Source organism: Elaeis guineensis, chromosome 6 (genome assembly GCF_000442705.2).
Source record: "Elaeis guineensis isolate ETL-2024a chromosome 6, EG11, whole genome shotgun sequence".
NCBI lineage: Eukaryota > Viridiplantae > Streptophyta > Magnoliopsida > Arecales > Arecaceae > Elaeis > Elaeis guineensis.
In genome coordinates this window covers 48,445,830-48,468,389 of record NC_025998.2, presented here as the reverse complement: position 1 = coordinate 48,468,389, position 22,560 = coordinate 48,445,830, and the positions used below count along the sequence as shown (strand labels likewise).

At 43.5% G+C, this 22,560-nt stretch overlaps 1 protein-coding gene and 1 pseudogene across 2 annotated transcripts in view; one reads left to right on the top strand and one right to left on the bottom strand.

Moving 5' to 3' along the window:
- The window catches only part of LOC105035480 (protein CHLOROPLAST ENHANCING STRESS TOLERANCE, chloroplastic), a 39,553-nt gene that overhangs the window by 13,143 nt on the left and 3,850 nt on the right, over positions 1-22,560 (bottom strand). The window lies entirely within an intron of this gene.
- On the top strand, positions 16,154-18,315 carry LOC140858859 (uncharacterized; annotated as a pseudogene).

Below are 22,560 nucleotides of genomic sequence, written 5' to 3'. Positions count from 1 at the left end.
AATAATTTTGAAGACAAACAGAAAGAAAATATGACGACAAAACAAGGGCGCGAGATCAGAGGTCTCAGACCTCAGGGGCAGGAGGTGGAGAACTCGGCGCGGGGGGTGCGACCGCGGTGGCGGCAGACGAAGGGCCGGCCTCGTCTTCAGACTCCTCAAGAAAGCCAAGATCGAGGTCGGGGTATCTGCTGGCCACCTTTTCTTGGCAGAGCTCGAACCCCTTAGTGAACGCCTCCTGGCCGAACTGGACGTTCAGTTCTCTCATCTCCGCGGAAGCCTTGAACTCCTCCACCGCAAGGGCCCTGGCCTCCGAGACCAGAACCGGAGTTTGCTCGACCAAATGGGCGACCTCGGCCTCCGCCTTCCTCGCCGACTCCAAGATTCGTCTCTCCTCTTCCCGGGCTTGTCTCTCCTCTTCCCGGGCTTGCCTCGCTCTCTCCAGGGCCTCCTGGAGGGCGGCAACTTCGGCCGTCTTCGCTTGGAGGCGGGCAACCTCGGCCTGGCGGCGTTCCTCCGCCTGAAGGAGGTCCCTTCTCATGCGACTCGTCGCCTCGACATAGGCAAAGAGCTGGTGCCCAATCTGCGAGGACGGATAGAGAATTACAACAAAGGCCGAGTGACTGTGCAGATAAATATCCGCTTACCTCGAGGAAGGACCCCAACGAGTCCCAGGCCCGCTGCTCGGGATCGGCACGGTCGATCCTCTCCACGACATCGGACAGGATGCAGCCATCAAGCAGCCGCCTGATCAGGTCCTTGTCGTTGAAGGGGTTCTCCGATCCCCCCTCGGAGCAGACAGACTCGTCTGCAGCAGCTCGGTGGCTGCCCGCCCTGCGAGCCACCGATTTCCTCCTCCCCGCGGCGGGCGCCTCCGCGGGGCGAACCTCCAGAGCGGGAGCCCCAGTTGGCGGGCTCCTTGAGGAAGCCCGGGGGGCCGCTGGCTCGGCATCTGAAGGAATGTCGATGGCCGGGGCCGCCTGGACGGGCGCAGCCAAGCTCGTCTCCTCCGCCCTGGCCCTCTTCGCCGATCCGGAGGCCGTCGCGCCCTTCCTCTTCTGGGCTCTCATTCCCTTGGCGAGCATCCGCGTTGCTTCGGCGTCCATTGCTAAAAAAAAAAAAAAAAAAGAGAAAGAAAGAAGAAGCGGCACCGATCAGTCCAGAGTCAAAAAAAAAAAAAAAAAAAAAAAAAAGAGAGAAAGAAAGAGAAAGAAAAGAGCGAAGAAGAAGAGGAAGGCAAGAAAAGAAAAGATAAGTACTTGCTGGATCCTGAGGGCTCAAGCCGATGTTGAAAAGGAGCTGCTCCCTCAGAAGATTAGGAAGGGAAGGAGTGGGATAAGTTAGGAGCTTCTGGGCGGCCTGAAGGTCGTCCTCCCCCAGGCTGGGAGCCCGACGGACGGAATCCCTCAGAGACCCCCAAGGAGGCAGGCCCAGTTCCAGGGTCGGACAGTAGACAAAAAGAAATTTCCCCTTCCAATTGTGAATCGAAGAAGGGGCACCCTTCAGCAACCCCTTCTTGCCGAACTGGGGGGAGAAGTACCACCAGTCCTTCGCCGAAGGATGGCGTTTGAAGGTATAAAAATGCCTGAACAAGGAGAGGGACGGCTGGACCTCGGCTATGTGGCAGAGAGAGAGAAACCCTATCAAAAACCTAAAGGAATTCGGGGCCACGGAGGCGAGAGAAATGTCCAAGAAGCGGAAGAAAGCAGCAACAAAGACAGGAAGCGGAAGCCAGAGTCCGGCACGGAACGCTTCCTGATACAAACAGAAGCGACCGGGAGGAGGAGCGCTGGCCCGGTCAGAGGGGCCAAGTAGCTCCAGGTCGTACTCCGGAGGAACCCCATACCGAACCCTTATCAGAAGGAGTTCATCCGAAGTCGACGAGCATGGAATTGCGCCCGGTGCGAAAACCGGGCGAGGCCCAGCCCCGGACGCGGGTTCGTCCGCAGAGACAGAGACCTGGGGGTTTGAAGCAGAAGAACTCTCGGAACTGCCGGGAGCAGAGGAGTCAGAGGACATTTTGAGCAGTTTCGGAGGGAGAACCTAAAGAACCCTAAAAAGGCAGACCGAAAGGGGAACGAGACGCCGAAGGCTAACTCGGAAGGAGGCACAAAAGTAATGAAAAGAGGAGAAGCCCCTAGGCGGTGAGAAGAAGGTTGGCACTAACCTATATTGCCCTGGGGACCTGGGGAGCGAGAAACGGGAGGCGCCTACGGCTCGAGAAGACGTTCACAAGAGCAGGCTCTCGAAGAGAAGACAGACACCAAGCGAAAACTCAAGAATGGAGTAGGACGCCTGAAGGGGGGAGGACGGGTTTAAATAGACCCTGGGATCCGGCGCCATAATGATCGCGAATCCCTCTGGCCAGTCCGCATCCGACACGTGTCCCACTCCCCCTGGCAGACGGCTAAAAGCGGCTGATGGTTGGCAGGATCATAATTGCGCCGTACCTAGACCAATGTACCTGCGGGATTTTCGAAGCGTCCCCTCGTACCGCTCCAATTCGAAAAGACTCCGGCACGCGCTCATTTAATGCCAAAATATCTGGAGGCGGCAGTGCACAGGATTCGAAGGGACAGTTCCGGCTGTACCCATCTCTCTCTCTGTGTACTTCCTTCGCTTGAAATTCAAACTCGGAAGTAGGGGGACTGGTGTTGGGTATAAAATACCCACAGCCGAAACCCTCGGCGGAATCGGCAACAGAACTGCTCCGCCCGGACTCCTACGGGAGCCGGGCTCCGCCGCAACATCAGAACAGCTCCGCCCGGGCTCCTACGGGAGCCGGGCTCCGCCGCCGACATCAGAACAGCTCCGCCCGGGCTCCTACGGGAGCCGGGCTCCGCCGCAACATCAGAACAGCTCCGCCCGGGCTACTACGGGAGCCGGGCTCCGCCGCCGACATCAGAACAGCTCCGCCCGGACTCCTACGGGAGCCGGGCTCCGCCGCCACATCAGAACAGCTCCGCCCGGGCTCCTACGGGAGCCGGGCTCCGCCGCCACATCAGAACAGCTCCGCCCGGGCTCCTACGGGAGCCGGGCTCCGCCGCCATCAGAACAGCTCCGCCCGGGCTCCGCCGCAACATCAGAACAGCTCCGCCCGGGCTCCTACGGGAGCCGGGCTCCGCCGCCGACATCAGAACAGCTCCGCCCGGACTCCTACGGGAGCCGGGCTCCGCCGCAACATCAGAACAGCTCCGCCCGGGCTCCTACGGGAGCCGGGCTCCGCCGCCGACATCAGAACAGCTCCGCCCGGACTCCTACGGGAGCCGGGCTCCGCCGCAACATCAGAACAGCTCCGCCCGGGCTCCTACGGGAGCCGGGCTCCTACGGGAGCCGGGCTCCGCCACCGACATCAGAACAGCTCCGCCCGGACTCCTACGGGAGCCGGGCTCCGCCGCCGACATCAGAACAGCTCCGCCCGGACTCCTACGGGAGCCGGGCTCCGCCGCGACATCAGAACAGCTCCGCCCGAGCTCCTACGGGAGCCGGGCTCCGCCGCCGACATCAGAACAGCTCCGCCCGGACTCCTACGGGAGCCGGGCTCCGCCGCCGACATCAGCTGCAGCACAGCTCCACCCGGACTCCTACGGGAGCCGGGCTCCGACATCAACTGCAGCACAGCTCCGCCCGGACTCCTACGGGAGCCAGGCCCCGCTCTCAGTATCAACCGCTGGAAAGCTCCGTCCGGACTCCTACGGGAGCCGGACTTCACCTCTAACTTTGATTGCTGGTAAGCTCCGTCCGGACTCCTACAGGAGCCGGACTTTACCTCTAACTTTGATTGCTGGTAAGCTCCGTCCGGACTCCTACGAGAGCCGGACTTCACCTTTAACTTTGATTGCAGAGGACTCCGCCCGGACTCCTACGGGAGCCGGGTTCCGCCCGCAACTTCAGCTCCGAGAGGGCTCCGCCCGGACTCCTACGGGAGCCGGGCTCCGCCTCCGACATCAGCCACAGAGCAGCTCCGCCCGGACTTCCACGGAAGTCAGACTCCGCCCACGGCCCCAGCCGCCAGGAGGACCTCTCCCGGACCTCTACAGAGGCCGGGCTCCGACCGTCTCCGAGCTTCAATCAACAGATCCGCGCCCCCTGGCAAGCCACCAAAACGGCCATGACCCTGCTCCACTTCCTGTGACGGGTTCCGCACAGCTCCATCATTCCCTGACAAGCCGCAGTAACCGTCGCCGCCCTGCTCCACTTCCTGCGGCGGATTCCGCACAGCTCCACTACCCCCTGGCAGGCCACGATAACGGTCACGAACCTGCTCCACCTCCTGCAACGGATACCGGGCGATTCTCCCATCCGCTGGCAAGTCACGACAACGGGCGCTGCTCCACTCCCTGCAACTGATTCCACGTGGCGAGCTGCGGTGATGGCCACGATTCCACTCCACTACCTCTCGCAATAAATTCCCCTGACCACGGACGGCCCACTACCAGACGGTTACAGGTGTCGCCATCAATCCGTTGCCCCCTCCGCCTATAAAAGGGGGACTCAGATACGTTATTCTCTAAGCTCATCTCTTATCTCAAAACTCTGCTAAATTCTCCGTTCGAGCACTCCATTCTTGTTGAGGCAGAGAACTGACTTGAGCGTCGGAGGGTCTTGCCGGAGCAACCCCACCTCCGGTTTAGACTTCCCTTGCAGGTCCCGACGGCGACCGCGACTTCCCCGACTCCAGCTTCTCCGGCGCAAGCAGATTTTTGCACCAACAGGTATTGATATAAAAATTGTCATGATGCATGAGATATATATATATGAAGTTTAGATCATACCTATGCATGTTTAATTATTAAACATATTATGAAAATTTATTTTTATGAGTTGAAATATATGGTATGCTTCACCTGAAACCCTGATAGAATAGTTTTATAGACTGAAACACATATTTCACATACTTAATTTTGAATTAAGTTTGAATGATCTAAATTTAAGAATTGAAGATCATTAAGACACCACATAAATCGATGGACAAAGGGTTAGCTTGTATCAAGTCCTTCTAATGGGTTAGACCTAGGGTCAAAAATACATATGAACCAAGTAGAGAAATTAGTTAAATCTAATCAAGTGTTGAATTAGATTAGGTCAGAATTTCTCTGAATCAACCTCAATAGTTGAAGATTGATCAAGTCCATGTGTTTGATCTTAATAAATGGACCATGATCATGGCTCTGTGGTTGAGCCCGAATCTTCTGATAGATCAAATCGAAATTAATTAACCAATTGGTAACGAAGATAAGTTTGGCAGATTCGATCAAGTAACTTTTAATTGGGAGCTACTCACCTAAATACATCTACGGCAAGTTAATGGCACATCCCTCCCACTAATCTCACTTACCTGGCCGACATGGTAGATTATGTTTTGATTAGGTCACTAATTGATTCGAACAGACCCATACCATCAAGATTAATCAGTACGACTGATTTAGATATCTTTAGACCAGCTTATGTCTAATCTTTTATATGACTTGGTGAAGTCAGTGGAAGGTTTTACAGCTTACAGGTCAACTTCTTCTCTTATTTTCAGGTCAATGAAATTAAATTCTCTAAATTATTAGATCTATAAAATGATACAGTTATGGGATAACTTGTTCATAGCCTCCCACTAAGATGCATGATAATGAGTCCAATATTCCAAATAGACATTGAAGACGCCACACGCCTAGTGTCTATTGTGTATTGGAATTATCATCCATCATATGACCATCTTGTTGTATCTTCAGATCAATACTCAGATTGATCGAGCCACACTCGGACCTGGACATCCATTTGTTAGATGCACTTGGTGTTGTCATGTTAATGGTTGGACCTAGTCAGGATTTTCAGTGAAGGCGCTATACGCCTGCTCAACGGATGTCTAGGGCACAACCTAATTGTTAGAAGTTGTTTGGAAAAACAATTGGTTATGAACCTATCCATGGATGCACTAGGGTTGGCTGAGCTACACTACGATTGGCCGAGCCACACTCGAGCCCAAATGTAGTTTGTGTGGATTCTAGTACCCACTAAGGAATTAATGTAATTCTTCGAGTTGGAGGTAAAGACTACCAATTTGTTAAAATAGTGGGAGAATCTTTAGACTAAAGTCCATATCTTTGGAATTAAAAAGTAATTCATATACTAATAGGCTTATATTTTTTCTTTCAGTTATGGCTAACACACTATCCCTCCGTACGTTGTTGGACAGCGACAAGTTCACTGGACCCAACTTCAATAGTTGATATTGAAAGTTAAAAATCGTCTTGGAGCACGAAAGGATTCTGTACGTCCTTACGGATGAGGCACTTGAAGAACCTGCTGCCAACGCTCCTCGTATAGCGAGAGACACATAAAGTGGCTCAATGACCGAACGACTATGCGTTATGTGATGAAGGCAACTATGAACAACGAGCTTAGCCATAAGTTCGAGAATGCGTAGCCAAAGCAAATCATTCAAATGTTGAATGAATCCTTCGACACCTTTGAGGATGCGGAGAGACAAAACCTCTTGTACAGTGTTCAATACCCGTATGCGAAAAGAGGCTTTAGTCACCGATCATGTACTATACACAATTGAGTAGATTGAACGTCTGAGCAAATTTGACTTTCCGTTGCATGAACAGTTAGACAAGGATGCTATCCTCAATTCGCTATCGAAATCCTACCTACCCTTTCTCAATTATTACAGAATGACAAAGTCTGTAGTGAACTACCATGATTTGCTAGGATTACTGCAGACTTTTAAGAAAGACCACCAGCTCCAGAAGGAGCCGATGAATTTAGTGAGAGATTCATCTGCAGGTCGTCGATCCTTTAGGAGAGAAAAAAAGGTGTAGAAATTCCGTACTGCTGATCCTAAGCAAAGCAAATCGTCAAAAATTGACAAGAGTCAGGCAGAATGCTTCTTCTATAAGAAACTGGATCATTGAAAGAGGAATTATCCTGCTTATATAGTGACCCTTGATCCAAACAGGCTTAAGAACAAGAGAGAGAAGCAAGCGGTTGCTTTACAAGGTACTTATATGATAACTCCTTATAATTTCTCTATTCGTGATACTACTACCTGGGTATTGGATACCGAAAGTTCGATTAATATATGCAATTCGTTACAGGGAAAGCAGATAAATAGGAAGTTTAGAGAGGATGAGCGGTTCTTGAACGTTGAAGATGGAAACCTTGTTCCAGTTCTGACCTTGAGAACTTTGCAACTTGTCTTCGAGTCCAGTAGTGTCATGTTAGATGATTGTCATTATTGTCCTTTCTTTTTAATGAATGTCATCTCTGTAGGCCTTTTGGCTAAACTTGGTTTCAAGTTTATAATAAAGGATGATTTTTATGATATCATTATGAATGATATTGCAATAATGCGTGGACAATTAAAACATGGCATATATATATAATATCACGGTCTGTTGGTATAATGTACACATCCAGTAAACGTTCTAAATTAGATAATGTCAGTGAATCCTACCTTTGGCATTATAGGTTTGGTCATATAAACAAGAGTAGGATTAATAGATTGATTAAGGAATATGTCCTTGAAATAGATAATTGTGAATCATTACCAACCTACAAATCCTGTCTACTTAGTAAGATAACTAAGTCACTTTTTAAGGAAAAAAGTGAAAGAGCCAACGATGTCCTAGGTCTAATACATACTGATGTATGCGGACCTATGAACATAAGTGCCGGAGAAGGATACTACAACTTCATTATGTTTACAGACGATCTAACGAGGTATGGGTATGTCTATCTTATGAAGCATAAGTCAAAATCATTTGAAATGTTCAAACGATTCTATATTGAAGTAGAGAAACAAACTGAAAAAAATATTAAAACCCTTCGATCAGATCGAGAAGGTGAATACCTCACCAGTGACTTCCTAACATATCTGGAAGAGAATGGAATTCTCTTACAGTAGATCCCTCCTGAAACACCACAACATAACAGGATATGTGAAAGGAGGAATCGAACCTTGTTAGATATGATTCGATCCATGATGGGCTTTATGAGTCTGCCAATCTCTTTTTGGGGATATGCTCTAGAAACTGCCTACTACATTTTGAATAAGGTGCCGAGCAAGTCTGTCGATAAAACTATGAACTGGACGTAAGCCGATGCTCTCACATCTTAGGGTCTGGGGGTGTCCAGCTTATATCAAGCATTTAAAGACAGATAAGCTTGGACCTAAGTCTGATAGATGCTTGTTCGTAAGATACCCAAAGAAAATTAAAGGATACTACTTCTACCTCACTGTAGAATAAAAGATGTTTGTCAGCAACAGGATAGTCTTTTTGAAAAAAAAATTTCTTAGTGAAGGAGCTAATGCCTGTAAAATTAAACTTGATGAAGTTCATGAAGTAGAAGGACCGACACACAAAATTGAATTTGATTGGAGAATCGAATCCGGAGTCAGTAGAGGTGCCATTAAGAAGATCCGATAGAATACCGCATCAGTCGGACAGATACTACGATTTTCTGATCCAAGACGGTGATCCCATCAAACTTGATAAGAACGATGAGGATCCGATCACCTATATGAAGGCCATGCAAAGGCCCGACTCCCAGAAATAGCTTGAGATCGTGAAGTCCGAGAAGAAGTCCATGAAGATCAATGGTGTATGGATACTAGTTGATCCGCCCAAAGGATAAAACCTATAGAGTGTAAATAGATTTTCAAAAGAAAAAGAATGGACGGAAAGATAAAGACCTATAAAATCTGTCTAGTTACCAAGGGTTACCGTCAGCATTACGGTATTGACTATGATAAGACGTTCTCTCCTGTGGCAATGCTCAAGTCCATTCGCATTATGCTTGCTATCACTGCATACTTAGATTATGAGATCTGACAAATGGATGTCAAAATTACTTTCCTTAACGGAGAGCTGGAAGAAGAGGTGTATATGATACAGCCTGAAAGATTTACATTCACTGATGAGTCAAAAGTGTGCAAGCTGAATAGGTCTATTTATGGACTTAAGCAGGCATCTAGGAATTGGAACATGCATTTTGATAAGGTGATCAAAACATATGATTTCGTTAGGAATGAAAAAGAGCCTTACGTCTACAAATGGGCTACAGATTCTGTAGTCATCTTCCTTGTGCTATATGTGAATGACATACTGTTACTTGAAAATGACATCCCGACTTTGCAGAGTGTGAAGCTGTGGTTATCATCACAGTTCTCCATGAAGAATTTGGGAGAAACATCCTATATCCTAGGGATGAAGATCTATAAGGATAGATCTAGAAGATTACTTGGATTGTCCCTATTCACGTACATCGATATCATATTGAAACAGTTCAACATGGATAATTTCAAGAAAGGATATCTTCCGATAGGCCAAAGAATTACTCTCTTCAAGAAGGATTATCCGACAACTCCTGAGAAGAGAGCATATGAGTAGAATACCATATGCTTCGACAGTGAGATCTATTATGTATGCTATGACGTGTACGAGGTCGGATGTGATCTATTCACTAGGGATAGTGAGTAGGTACCAATCTGATCTGAATGAGAACCATTGAAAGATTGCGAAGATAATCCTTAAGTATTTGAAAAATACTAAAGACCAATGGCTTATCTATGGAGACACTGATCTAAAACTTATGGTATATACTGATTCCAGCTTCCAATCAGATTGTGATGATAGCAAAAGCATGTCGAACTATGTATTTACCTTGAATGAAGGAGTTGTTTGCTGGAAGAGTTTCAAGCAACATACTGTGGCCGATTCTGTATACGAAGCGGAATACAATGCTACATCAGATGCTGCAAAGAAAATAGTGTGATTGTGAAAATTCATCACCGAGCTAGAAGTTACACCTATTGATGGCTCTGTCCTGCTGTACTATGATAGCTCTAGTGCCATAGCTCAGGTGAAAGAACCAAAGTCACACCAATGCCCCAAGCATATTCTGCGCCGCTATCATCTGGTACGAGAGACCATGAACCGAGATGATGTCGAGCTTCAGAAGATCAATGGAAAAGAGAACCTAACCGATCCCTTTACTAAAGCTCTCGAGATCAAAGAGTTCGATGATTTCAAATAGAAAATGAGTATAAAATACTGCCTCGATTGGCTTTAGTCCAAGTGGGAATTATTGAAAATTATCCTAAAACCAATCGTGTGACGATTGAGTTTCTCTTTGCATATGAATTATTGATAAATGAATAAAAATTATTTTGACATTTTTCATCACAAAATTACATCTTCCTTGTAGAACTCTTATGTTGTGATGAAGTCTTTAGAACTATGTTAGTGAAAGATAAAGAGAGGATTTATCGTATAGTTCTTAAACATGTTCGCGATCGAATGATACGTCATTATAGGACGATGACATTTATCGAGTGGAGATTGTTGTATACCATATGGGTTGGTTATCCTCTTAACCAAGTGTGGTGATACTGGTATGGCATACAAATGAGATGTAGGAGTACATCGTCACTGAACAGGTGACTCACCTACTGAGCATTCTGCTGTCAAGAGCTGCTCGCGAAGCGTATGGGCATAAGTGTCCCTCAGACCTGAGATCACCATAGTGACTTGCAAGCAACTCACTGTGCTTTGGTGCCAGACTATCTGGATTTCTAATGTAGTGACGAAAGACTATTAGATACAGTCAAGTACTTACAAAGTTTGTGTATGGATCAAGATGGGATTGACCCCTTTGGATTATAGGAGCTGATATATCACTGTATTTCAATTTAGTAAAGCCTTAGCTCGGATAATCCATAAGATGAATTTGAAAGATTGAAATATAATATAGATGAAACACTCTCGATTGACAGTTAACCTGAGATCATCCTAGAGCATTAAGGATCAAAAGAATGAATTATATAGTAACCATATGTATAGGTTCTGGAATATTCCTTTACGATAATTCGACCTATCTAGACGTCGGAAATCATTGCTAGATGGTATCTCGATTAGTACAGAAATCGATTCCTGTACTATCGGCTTAGTGTTTGAACCTAAGGAGTCACTCACACAAGTCAGACACCGTAGAAAAGTATTGACCTATGTTTATATGTCCAATTTGAAAGTACTTGACTTGATTGAACATATAAGCTAACTTAATTGAGAATTAAGTTATGGGTCAAACATGATTGAAGAGTTGACTATGTCTGGCTAGCATTACATATGAGGTTCCAGTTCAATCCTGAGGATTAACAGTTTCTGATCTATGATTTCTGGAGCCTATGAGAGATTGGATTTAAGTGCTAATTAATTTCAAGTTAGACTTAATTGGGTTCAAAATTTCAAGTTAGATTTGATTCTAAAGTCCTAAAAAGTTTAGGATTGACAGTCTTTCAAAATTATTTCGATCCAACTTCAAATTGAATTCGAATTGGATTATTTTTGGATGAGACATTTGGAGTCCTACTTGCAGTGGGATTCCCTTCACTCCTTGGCCGACCAACACCTGGTATGGTACTGGTTGTGGGCATCCTATGTGGGTGTGGGAATGAGTGCATTGTAGATGCCTTATATGGTTCCAATTCTATCTTATGTAGGAGTCCTTTCGTGAGTATTGGACTGATTCAAAGCATGTTTGAATTAGAAGTCCTATACTTATTGAGTCGTGGGAATCATCTATAAATAGAGAGGATCTCTACCTATAGATGCATAAGAGATAGCAAACAAATCAGATTGAGAGAAAAGAGAAAGAGAGAGAGAGGCACGAGCTTGAGGCACCCCCTTTCTTCCTTGGCGCCACCTCTTCCATGCCGCCCCTCTTCCCTTGACGAGGGCCCATCCTTGGGCATCCCCCTTGCTGGTGTAAGGCATTACACCAGCACCTCTTTTTCCTCTTTTGGTTGGGTTGCAAAGGTGATTTGATCAAAGGTCATCCCACTTTCCTGCATTGTCTGGCGTGCACGCAAAGTAGAGGGCCTGCAGTTCCAGGCCTATGCGAAGGTTGAATCCAGATTCTGAAGATTTGATCCCTAATTCCGCTACAATATAGGTAAGAATTTGATCCTTATTTAGTAAGATTCAAAGAAAATTTTTTAGATGCAACTCTGGTAATCTGCAGAAAACAGTTTTTCTTCCCTTCAGGTTTATCATTAGCCATTGCTCAGCGAGAGTTGAGATGAAATAGAAGATTTCAAATGAATTCCAGCCAAGTCTTGGCACCTGAATGGTGGAGGCTGAACTTCCGATCTACTTCAGATATTAGGCATGCTGCAGGCTAGATGGATCTCCCGATCTCCCATTGTTGCAGTGGGATTGGAAAATGGTTTGAAAAATAGTGACAGCCACAAGAACAGTGCTCTGTATTCATATCTGAATAGGAGAGGTGGTTCGTGGTGGCTATGCAAAAGCCTCGGTATAGACTGATATCTCTAAACCTCTAAATCCTACAGTGGACATCATTGTGAAAGGAAGGAAGTCTAAGCAACAGATCCAATATGAAAATCTCCTATTACTCTATTTCCTTTGCAGTAGGATTGGGCATCTTGAGGATCAGTGCCAACACTGTGGGGGAGGAGGCAGATCTGATTCAACAAGAGGGTAAGAGGTTATATGGACCATGAATGGTGGCCATCTGGGTTTCGGTTGGTCAAGGTACGAGAAAGAAGGAGCCAATTCATCCTAACAAAGTTCAAGCTCATCTATTCCAAAAGAAGCAAACTGAACAAATAGCACTCACAATTGGTAGACAGTTGAGGGAAGGACCAATCAAAATAAGGCAGGCATCCACCCCACTAGCTGCAATGAAGGGATTTCCATTCATGGGGAATCGCAGTTCATGGTGCTTGGGGAGGATTTTAAGTAAACAGAAGAATTTGGTCAAGCAATGGAGCTCACTAACGCTCACCATGTGGCTACAAATGGGAAGAAGGAGAAGAAGAAGAGATCTCCACAAAGAAGTAACAATGTGAGTGCTTCAAGTTCCACTCCACAACTGGATAGCAAAATTCTTATCCTTAAGGAGGGAACTAGGCAAGACCAAGCAGCAGTAAAGACTAAACAACTGGCATTAATCCCCTTAACCAAGCCCACTGTTATGTCCATATCCACTCCTATCAACGAATCAACATCCACCCAGCAATCTTACCCTCAACCCGAAGAATGATCATAGTGCTATGGTTCTTCTATGATGAGGGACGATGGTATTGGGATGTAAGGGAGACTCGTCTTTCTTCTTATCTTCTAAAATATCTGAAGCTGGCACTGCAGGTTGCCATGAATCTAAGTCATGGAAAGAGGAAGAGGAATGCACTGGAAGCCAAGAAGGAAGGGCAATCGAAGTTGTTAAGGTACATACTCAAACCCATCAAATCCATGATTCTGGTATTGTGGAATTATAGGAGCACAAGAAAGCCCACCTTTCAGAAGAATCTGAAGTACCCGATTAGTAAGAATGATCCTGATGTATCCTGTACTTTAGAGACTAGAATTTTGGGTAATGACTCACTTGGTAAACTATAGAGAAGTGTTGGTAAACAATGGAAGTTTTTGTCTATCCCAGCAAGAGGATAGTCAGAAGAAGAAACTGTTCCCTGGAAAAAGGATTGTGGCAATTTTGATTTTTTATAGCATTGATAAACAGGCTGCCTTTGATGTTGTGTCCTCCCCAGGCTTTCCACCTTGGATCCTTAGCATCATATATGCTGGCATTTCTGGAAGACAGCACTGCATGGTGACATGGTGTCGTATGCATTGCCATGGGATTAGCAATGATGATCACAGGGGATTTTGATGTAATTGTTTCCAGCTCAAAGAAAAGAGAAGGCAAGGAATTCAAAGAGAATAGGGATGTCATAGAATTTCGAAACTTTATCAGGGATGTTGGCTTGGTTGATTTTGGCTATGCTAGATGTCCATTCACATGATGTAATAATCATCAGGGGAAAGCAAGAGTTTGGGAGAGATTAGATAGGGCCATGGCCTCCACAAAATGGATCAGACTATTCCCAGAATCAGAGGTCATCCATCTGATTCCAATAGGCTTAGATCACTGTTTATTACCATTAAATACCCAGGTCAGAAGAGCTCGAATGCCTTTTCCATTCAGATTTGAGAAGTTCAGACTTTGTTGTGTGCGGATCACACAGATTTTTCGAACAGCATGGAAATGTGGAGAGAGTATCACCAAGAATCAGAGAGTTATAAAAAATTTAAAGAATGTAAAACATGCTCTATTAAAATGAAATGAGCAGTCAGTTGGGAATTCAACAAGGCCAAAATTTTGGAGCAATACATAAAGCTATTATAAGATGAGGATGTCAATTGCCAAGGCCTTACTGCACATCCCCATGCTTTGTTGCTGAAGAAGCTGAGTATATATGACCAAATTCTTAGAATGCAGGAAATGCCACGGTGCTAAAAAACTCATGTGAAATGGTTGAAGGAAGGTGATTATAATACATCCTTCTTTCATAAATCAACAATATTGAGAAGGTGAAAGAACAGAGTTTTCGTAATAAACAGGGATGATGGATCAGCACTGATTGTGAACCAAAATTTAGAAAGTTTTCTTTCCATACTTTCAAAATTATTGGAATATAGAGCCCCATAGGAACACACCGGAGCTTCCAACCGTTCCTGTCAACATAACTGAATAACAAAATCAAAAGATTGTCAGGGAAGTCAATGAGGAGGAAATTGAAGCAGCCGCAATGAAGTAGGTGCCAATCAGGTGTCAGGACCTGATGGTTTTCAGCCAATGTTCTTTCAAAACTTCTGACCAGGGTTCGCCGTACCGGGCCGAACCGCCCGGTACGAGGTGTACCGAGCCAGACCAGTACTTTACCGGTCCGATTCGGATCTTTTTTTCCAAAAACTCTCCGAACCACTCGGTTTGGTCCGGTTCGTTTCCATACCGCCCAAAATCGGACGATATGGATCGGTTCGGTCCGGTTCGGCGTGAACCGAACCATGCCAACATGCCCATATGCATAAAGTGGGGAGGGGGGAGGGGGGTGGGGTCGGAGACTTTTTAAATCATTGAGCCTGTTTAGAGTTCTCTAAGAAGTCTCAGAAAACTCCCGAGGACCTGAAGCTTATGAAGGTCTCAACGAAACCGTTGAGACCTCCGAAAAATTAGAAAAAAAAAAAAAACTCCGTCAAATTGTAGGAGTGGTTCGAGGAGAGGCTGATCTTTGGCCGGAGGTAAGATAATGTGTTATTTTCTTAATAAATATTTTTTTTTATTTTTGTTGTTAAAAGTAGGATAAGAATGAGAAAGAATGAAAATAAGAAAAAAATCATGCCAAAATCTTGTGATTTTTGGATGATTTAATTATATGTGATAGATTTTTGGAAGATCTACACGATGACACCAAAATTGTTAATTTTTGATTATTATATATTTTTTAAATATTTTTAAATATTTATTTATTTAAAAATTAAAAAAAAAATAAATTTTAGGGAAAAAATTAGAGTTTGGGAATCATGTTTAGAATGATTCAAGCTACTAAAATCTAATTTCAAATTTTTTTTCAAATATTTGAAATTAAAAAATTATTTTTTTAATTATTTAAATTAAAAAATTTAATTATAAAATAAAAAATATATAAAAATAGTATTATATTTTAGTAAATTTAAAAATATTATTTGAAGCATATAACATATTTATTTTAAATTTATAAGTTTTAAAATAATTATTAAAATTATTTTAAAATTATATATAATTATTTTAATTATCGTTAAACTATCGTGTTTTGTTGTACTTGCATATATTTATAAGAAAAAAATTTAGAGCATGACGTTCGTTCACTTTAATTAATCAGCTATTTTATAGTATATATTTATTTATATAAAAATTATTAAAAAAATAAAAAAATAAAAAATCAGTGTTAGTTTTGAAATTGAGAATAATGTTTAGAATGATTCAAAATAATTGAAATATTTAAATCTAACTTGAGATTTTTTTAAAATTTTTTTTGTAAATATTTAAATAGTAAAAAATATTATCAAATAAAAAATATATATAATTAGTGTTATATTATCGATAATTCGAAATAATTAGTATTTTATTATACCTGCAGAAATAAGTAAGAAGAAAGATCCAGAGCGTGACATCGGTTGGGATCATGGTGAAATGCTCTCAGCTCGACATCATTAGAGATGCAAATGGTGCAACACAGAGTTCAAGAAAGGAGGGGTGACTAGGTTGAAGCAGCATCTGACTGGTGATTATCCTAATGTGTCCATGTGTCGAAAATGTCTGCAAGAGGTCCGACAATTGATGAAAAAATACTTTGCTGATTCGAAAGCAGCGAAGGAAAGGGCAAAGCAGAAAAAGACCAAAGTAGACCGTCGAGCTGCAGAGCTACATTCTTATCACTCTAGAGAGTCAGAGAAGGCTTCTGCTCCAGATGATGAGGAGGCACAGATTGAGGCTGCCATTCAGGCGAGCTTGACGGATCAGTACCAGTAGGAGGAGATGGCCCGGTACAGAGAGCGATTCGGACTATCATGCTACGAATCAGGATCTGGATCAGCGACTGGTAGGGGAGAATTCGAGTTAAGGAGGACTATCTCAGTCAGAAAGCCTGGTGGTAGAGGGAGCAGATGCAGCATGTCTTCTTTGTTGAGAGCTTTCTTTTGGCAGTAGGAGGAGGTCCTCCAGAGATATTCCAGCAGGAGCCAACATTCAGGATTTGGATCCACATGCTTTGCCCAGCAAGGATTCAAAGCAGCAGAGAATTGACAGTATGCTGAAAAAAGATAAGAAGAAGGATATGTGGCAAGCTATTGAATCATAGTTTCATTTCAGCCATATTCCAGCAAATGCAGCAGCCAATCCTTACTACCGATCTGCTATTTCAACCATAGAGACTGCCGGCCAGAGTGTAGATCCTCCAGGACCTAAGGACATCTATGATCAGCTTCTTGACAGCAATAAGGAGGATCTGCAGAGATGGATTGCTTCTTACAAAAATAAATAGCCTATATACGGTCTGACAGTGATGTGTGATGGTTGGACAGGTCCTACTAGGCGGAGCATCATTAATTTTTTGACATACTGTGATGAAAAAATATTTTTTCACAAATCAATCGATGCTTCAGATAAGATGCACGATGCCACATATATCCTTGGTCTGATGGAGGAGGTGATTGATTCAGTGGGTGAGCAGCATGTCGTGCAGGTCATCACAGATAATGGACCACAATATAAGGCTGCCGGAGAGTTGCTGATGGAGCAGCGACCGCAGATATACTGGACCCCATGTGCTGCACATTGCATTGATCTTATATTGATGGATATCGGAAAGATTCGCAGGGTGCAGCAGGTAGTGAAGATTGCCCAGACTATTACTAGATTCATCTACAACCACACATGGGTTCTTTCATTGATGCGGATGTATACTGGGAGGGAAATCTTACGACCAAGTATCACACAGTTTGCTACCAACTACATAGCACGTGATAGTCTTCTTCAGAAGGAAACAGCCCTACGTCAGATGTTTGTCAGTGCCGAATGGCAGGAGAGCAGATATGTGAGGGCCGGCACTGATGGAAGTCATGTGGAGAACTTGGTGACGAGTCAGTCATTTTGGCAGCGGGCTGAGAAGATAGTGAAAACTATTAAGCCTTTATATGAGGTGCTTCGCGCCATGGACAGCAAGAGATACCCCCAGATGGGCTTCCTATATTACATGATGGAGAGGGCAAAGAAACAGATTAGTGAGAATGATTCCAAGTATGCTCAAGAATTCATTAACATTATTGAGCGCCGTTGGGACTATCAGATAGGCAGAGATTTGCATCTAGCTGGTAAGTTTGGATTCAAGAATGTTTTAAAATATTTTTTTGAAGCATGAAAATAAAATTATGCTTAATCAGTCTTAAAATTTATCTGCAGTTTATTACTTGAATCCGAGATTTCAATATATTATTCCGGGGATAGATATGGATAGTGAGCTTCTTGCTGCTCTTCGCAATGTCATATATAAGATGGTGCCCGATCCAGAAATCGCGTCGTTGTGTCTGCAAGAGATATGCTAGTTTAAAACAGATATAATTATTCAACTGAATTCGATCTGATATATTTATAAATAATAAATATATTTTATTTCAGACGAAACAGTTTAGAGAGGGATCAGACAGTTTTGGAGTCCCATCAACTGTCGTAAGCAAAAAGCAGATGAATCCAGGTAAATTACATATCAATAATGAGCAATGTAGATTGATATATAATTTTGCTTAATAATATCATCAAATTTGATATGTAATTTTGCTTTTGTAGCTGAATGGTGGATTCATTTTGAAATGTCAGCAGAAAATTTGAGACATATGGCTGTCCGTATTCTTTCTCAAACGGTCTCTGCTAGTGGCTGTGAGCGTAATTGATCCACTTTCGTCCTTATCCACAGCAAACAGAGAAATCATCTGACACAAAAACATCTCGATGATGTTGTATATGTTCACTACAATCTGAAGTTGAGGCTAAAATGTATTCAGAAGGAAGTTCAGTTGAAGTACACTGATCCGATGCTGGATGATTATACCGACGAGGATGACGATCCGATCATCAAATAGCTTGCAGGTCAGCAGCAGGAGCCAGAGCTTGATGAGCCAGGATCCCCTCCACGACCAGCCAGTGTGGTGGCGAGGGAGATCAGGGTGGATCCAGGGCAATGGGCAGAAAAAAATATTCCACATAGGGTTCCAGTTGATCAGCCACAGTCTGAGGGGACACAAGGGACTCCTTCATCACATGACTCGCTATCCGATACATCTTCCCAGAGATTCGAGCGACAGATGTATATACGATCCTCCCGACAGCCAGCAAGAAGGCATCCATCCTCCCAATCATAGAAAACTCAGTCACAGAGGGGCACAAGGGGGGAAAGAAAAAGACAGTTGTACGTGCACCACTCTCGAGAGTACAGGAGCTATCTGGTTCAGATACGAACACCAGGGAGAGTGATGATGATATTAGTAGTAGTAGCCATGGATCTGATGATCAGAGAGGAACTGGAGGTCAGGAGACCACCGTTTATAAGACAGCCACAGGATGATATTCGAGTCACCGGTGAGTCTCAGTTTACGCATGTCACACAGGATAGGGATCTTGGTGGATGAGTCGGTAGAGATCGTGGGGAGCCGATTTCATTTAGATGACAGACTCCTAGAGGTCGTCCAGCACATGATGCAACTGCGGACGATCTTGCACGTGGAGTAGGGTCCATGGATGTATCTGGATCATCCTCACATTATGGATCCTATTATCCACAGCCACCTTATGATTTATATGCATATGGTGCATCCGAGGCATCATCTTCTAGTAGTTACTACCCTTTGTAGCTTGGAGCATCTTACGGATCAGATTTTGCTACTGGTATATTTGGATGGGCTCCTCCACAACCGTACCATCATCTCGAGGATACTTCTCAGAGTCAGAATTTTAGCGAGAGGTCTGAGATGTCTTACAATCCAGAAAGGATGCCTTATGGGATGATAATATTCGAGAGTACGATGCAGCTTGGCTAAAGGGTTGGACTGATGTCCTTTCAGACTATGTTGATGATCCAGACATCTACGAGCGTCACAGACATTCGACAAGAAATTAAATGCAGAGTACATCTTAAGGTTCGTATATTAGTTATTGCACTTTGTACTTAAATATTTAGATACATTTTAATGCATATTTTATATATATATATTTTTAGTTTTAAGATTACATAGTTGAAATATAATGTAAATAAATATATGTTTTAAATTTTAGATCAAGAATCTTTGTACCGCAACCTAACTCCAAATTGAACCCAAATATGTCAATAATATGCAATATAATGCCATATTGAGGTTGTATTTATCAATTATTAACTTCAAAAATTCAAAAAAAAAAATTAAAAATCGAAAAAAATATCATGTACCGATACCGAACCGGTACGCCTAGGCGTACCGTGTGTCGGTATGGTATGGTATCGATACTGTACCGTACCAGTCCGGCACCAGTACGCCGTCCGGTACCGGTACAGCAAACCTTGCTTCTAACCAATCATCAAAAAGGATATAATAGGAGCAGTTAAGGAATTCTTTGCTACACAGCATAGGCCAAGAGATAGAAAAAATACTTACATAACTTTGATTCGAAAGAAAACTAAAGTGAGAGAGGTGAAGGACTTTAACCAATCAGCCTTTGCAACAGAACCTATAAGACAGTGGCAAAAATTCCAATTAACAGAATGAAGAAGCTGATGCCATCTCTCGTTTCAAAGGAACAGGGTGCCTTTATGTTTAATCAAAGTATCTCAGAAAATATTATGATTGTCCAAGAAATCATTCACTCCATGAACAGCAATGCTAGAAGATCTCCATTAACGATTATTAAGGACGATATGGAAAAAGCTTATGACAGAGTCTCATGGGATTACCTTATTGCCACTCTTCATCACTTCAGTTTTCATACAAGGTTTATAGATTAAGGGTTGTGTTCTGCACACCAGCTTTGCAGTGCTTATTAATGGCCACCTGCCTTGGTGGTTCTTTACAGGAATAAGGCAAGGATCCCCTTTGTCTCACTTTTTGTTTATTTTATGCTCTGACATGCTTTCTAGATCATTGTAGGAAGCTGCTAATAGAGGACCACTGAGTTTACAATCCTAGTACGCAAGGGCCCTCCTTGCATTGATATTTTCTGATGACTTGTTTTTGGTCACAAAAGTCAATAAAAGGAATGTTCAAGAATTAAAAAGGATGATGCTGCCTACTATTTGCAATCACGATAGCATGTGAATCTGTCCATAAATCCCAAGTGCATTTCATCCATCATACAGATCCTAATTTAAAAAGCCAGGTCGTAAACATCCTCATTATCCTCGCTAGAAGCGAAGGTTGGACCAACTTGGCATGCCATTATCTGGTAGAAGGCTCAAGGCTCAAGATTTCAATCCCCTGTTTAATAAAATCAATGCAATGCTGGAAGGATGGCAATGGAAACATTTATCAATGCCCAGTAGCATGACACTACTCCACTCAGTATTATCTTCAACCCCCATCTTCCTCATGTCCAACTGTGTCATACCTGTGTTCATGCTGTCAAATCTGGAGAAGATTTTCAAGGACTTCCTGCAGGGTTATGAAGTGCATCAAAGGAAACTTCATTTAATTGCTTGGGATACTGTATTCACCACCAAGAGCAAAGGAGGCTTCAGTTTGCAACAACTGAAACTTAAAAGAGGCACTGATGAGCAGAGGACAGGCCAACTGATCTTAGATAGTAAATCAGTATCAAGCAGAGTTGTTATACCAAAGTATAAATTTGGCAATACTTATAAACCAAAGAAGAGCTCATCACCAATTGGAAAACAATAGGTTTTGCTACAAAATGGTTAATAGGGTAGTTCACATGGCAGGTTATTAATGGAGAAGGTATCAGAGTCTTTCAAGATCCATGGCTGTTTTTTGAATCAATTAATCAACTCCCAATATTCATCAATTTTTTGTTGAGCCATGATACTTGGAATGTTAATCAACTCATGGATGGAAGGGGATCATGGAATCAGAATCTGTTAAAAGATATGTTTCTAGATACCTTGGCTCAAAGGATAGTGTGTATCCTAATCCACATGCACAATTATGATGATAGATTTGTTGAGAAAGTAACAGGCTCACCAACTCTAAAAGCCAAGGATGTGTACAACATTATAAGGAGGACTTTACAGCCTCACCTAACCATAAAATTCAGTTGGATTTGGAATCTTATAGCCTAGAATGAAAATTTTTTGGTGAAAAGTTCTGTGAGGATGACTTCTGTGCAATGAGCTATTAGTCAGTAAGGGTCTTTTGCCATAAGCTTTAATGTGACCTGTGCCCCACCATTGCTGATGACATTGAACATTTCCTTGTTCAGTGCACCTTTGCTGAGATGGTTTGGACAAAACTGAGGACTCAATTCCCCTCAATTCCTAATTTTACCTCTCTACAGAACCGGTGGAATTCTTAGCAGATCACAGAAGGAAGATGGAGTTGAGAACGCTGATAAGTTATGCTGGTTCGAACCTATGGTTAAAAAGGAATGGGCGACAATTCCAAACAGAGTAAGCCAGAAGAAGCAATCATTCTGGCTCAGCGACTTGCTGTTCAGGTATTGAATGCCAATAAACAGTTCACTGAAATGGGTAAATCACAGCACTGGGGTTTCGGCAGCTCATTTCGGCAGCTCAATGAGCTCACCTACTTCCACCCATTTGGTTTCTTGGATTACCCTCATCCTGTGGAATTGTGAAGGAGAACATTGATGCATCATGGAAGGATGGGAAGGCCAGTGCAGGTTTTATTACTTGTGACAGCTGTGGTGATGTTCTTTTGGTTGTTACAAAATCATTTTACGCATCTATGGTGCCTGAAGCTCAGCTTGGAAGGGTTGACATGTGGAAAGGCTACAATGCTCAAGGATCTAGTTGGAAGGTGACTTATACAATCATAGGTTGGATTAATGGATGTCATAGTAATGCTTATCTGACACAAGCTATCCACTTCTTATGGATATAGTGCAGTTCCAGCAATCCTTATGCAAGTCATGTGGTCAAAGAGGGCAATCAACGAGCAAATAAGCATGCGGGGAGAGCAAGCTAATGAAGACTACTCATGAAACTTGATTCCCTTTGTTATTCGCCTA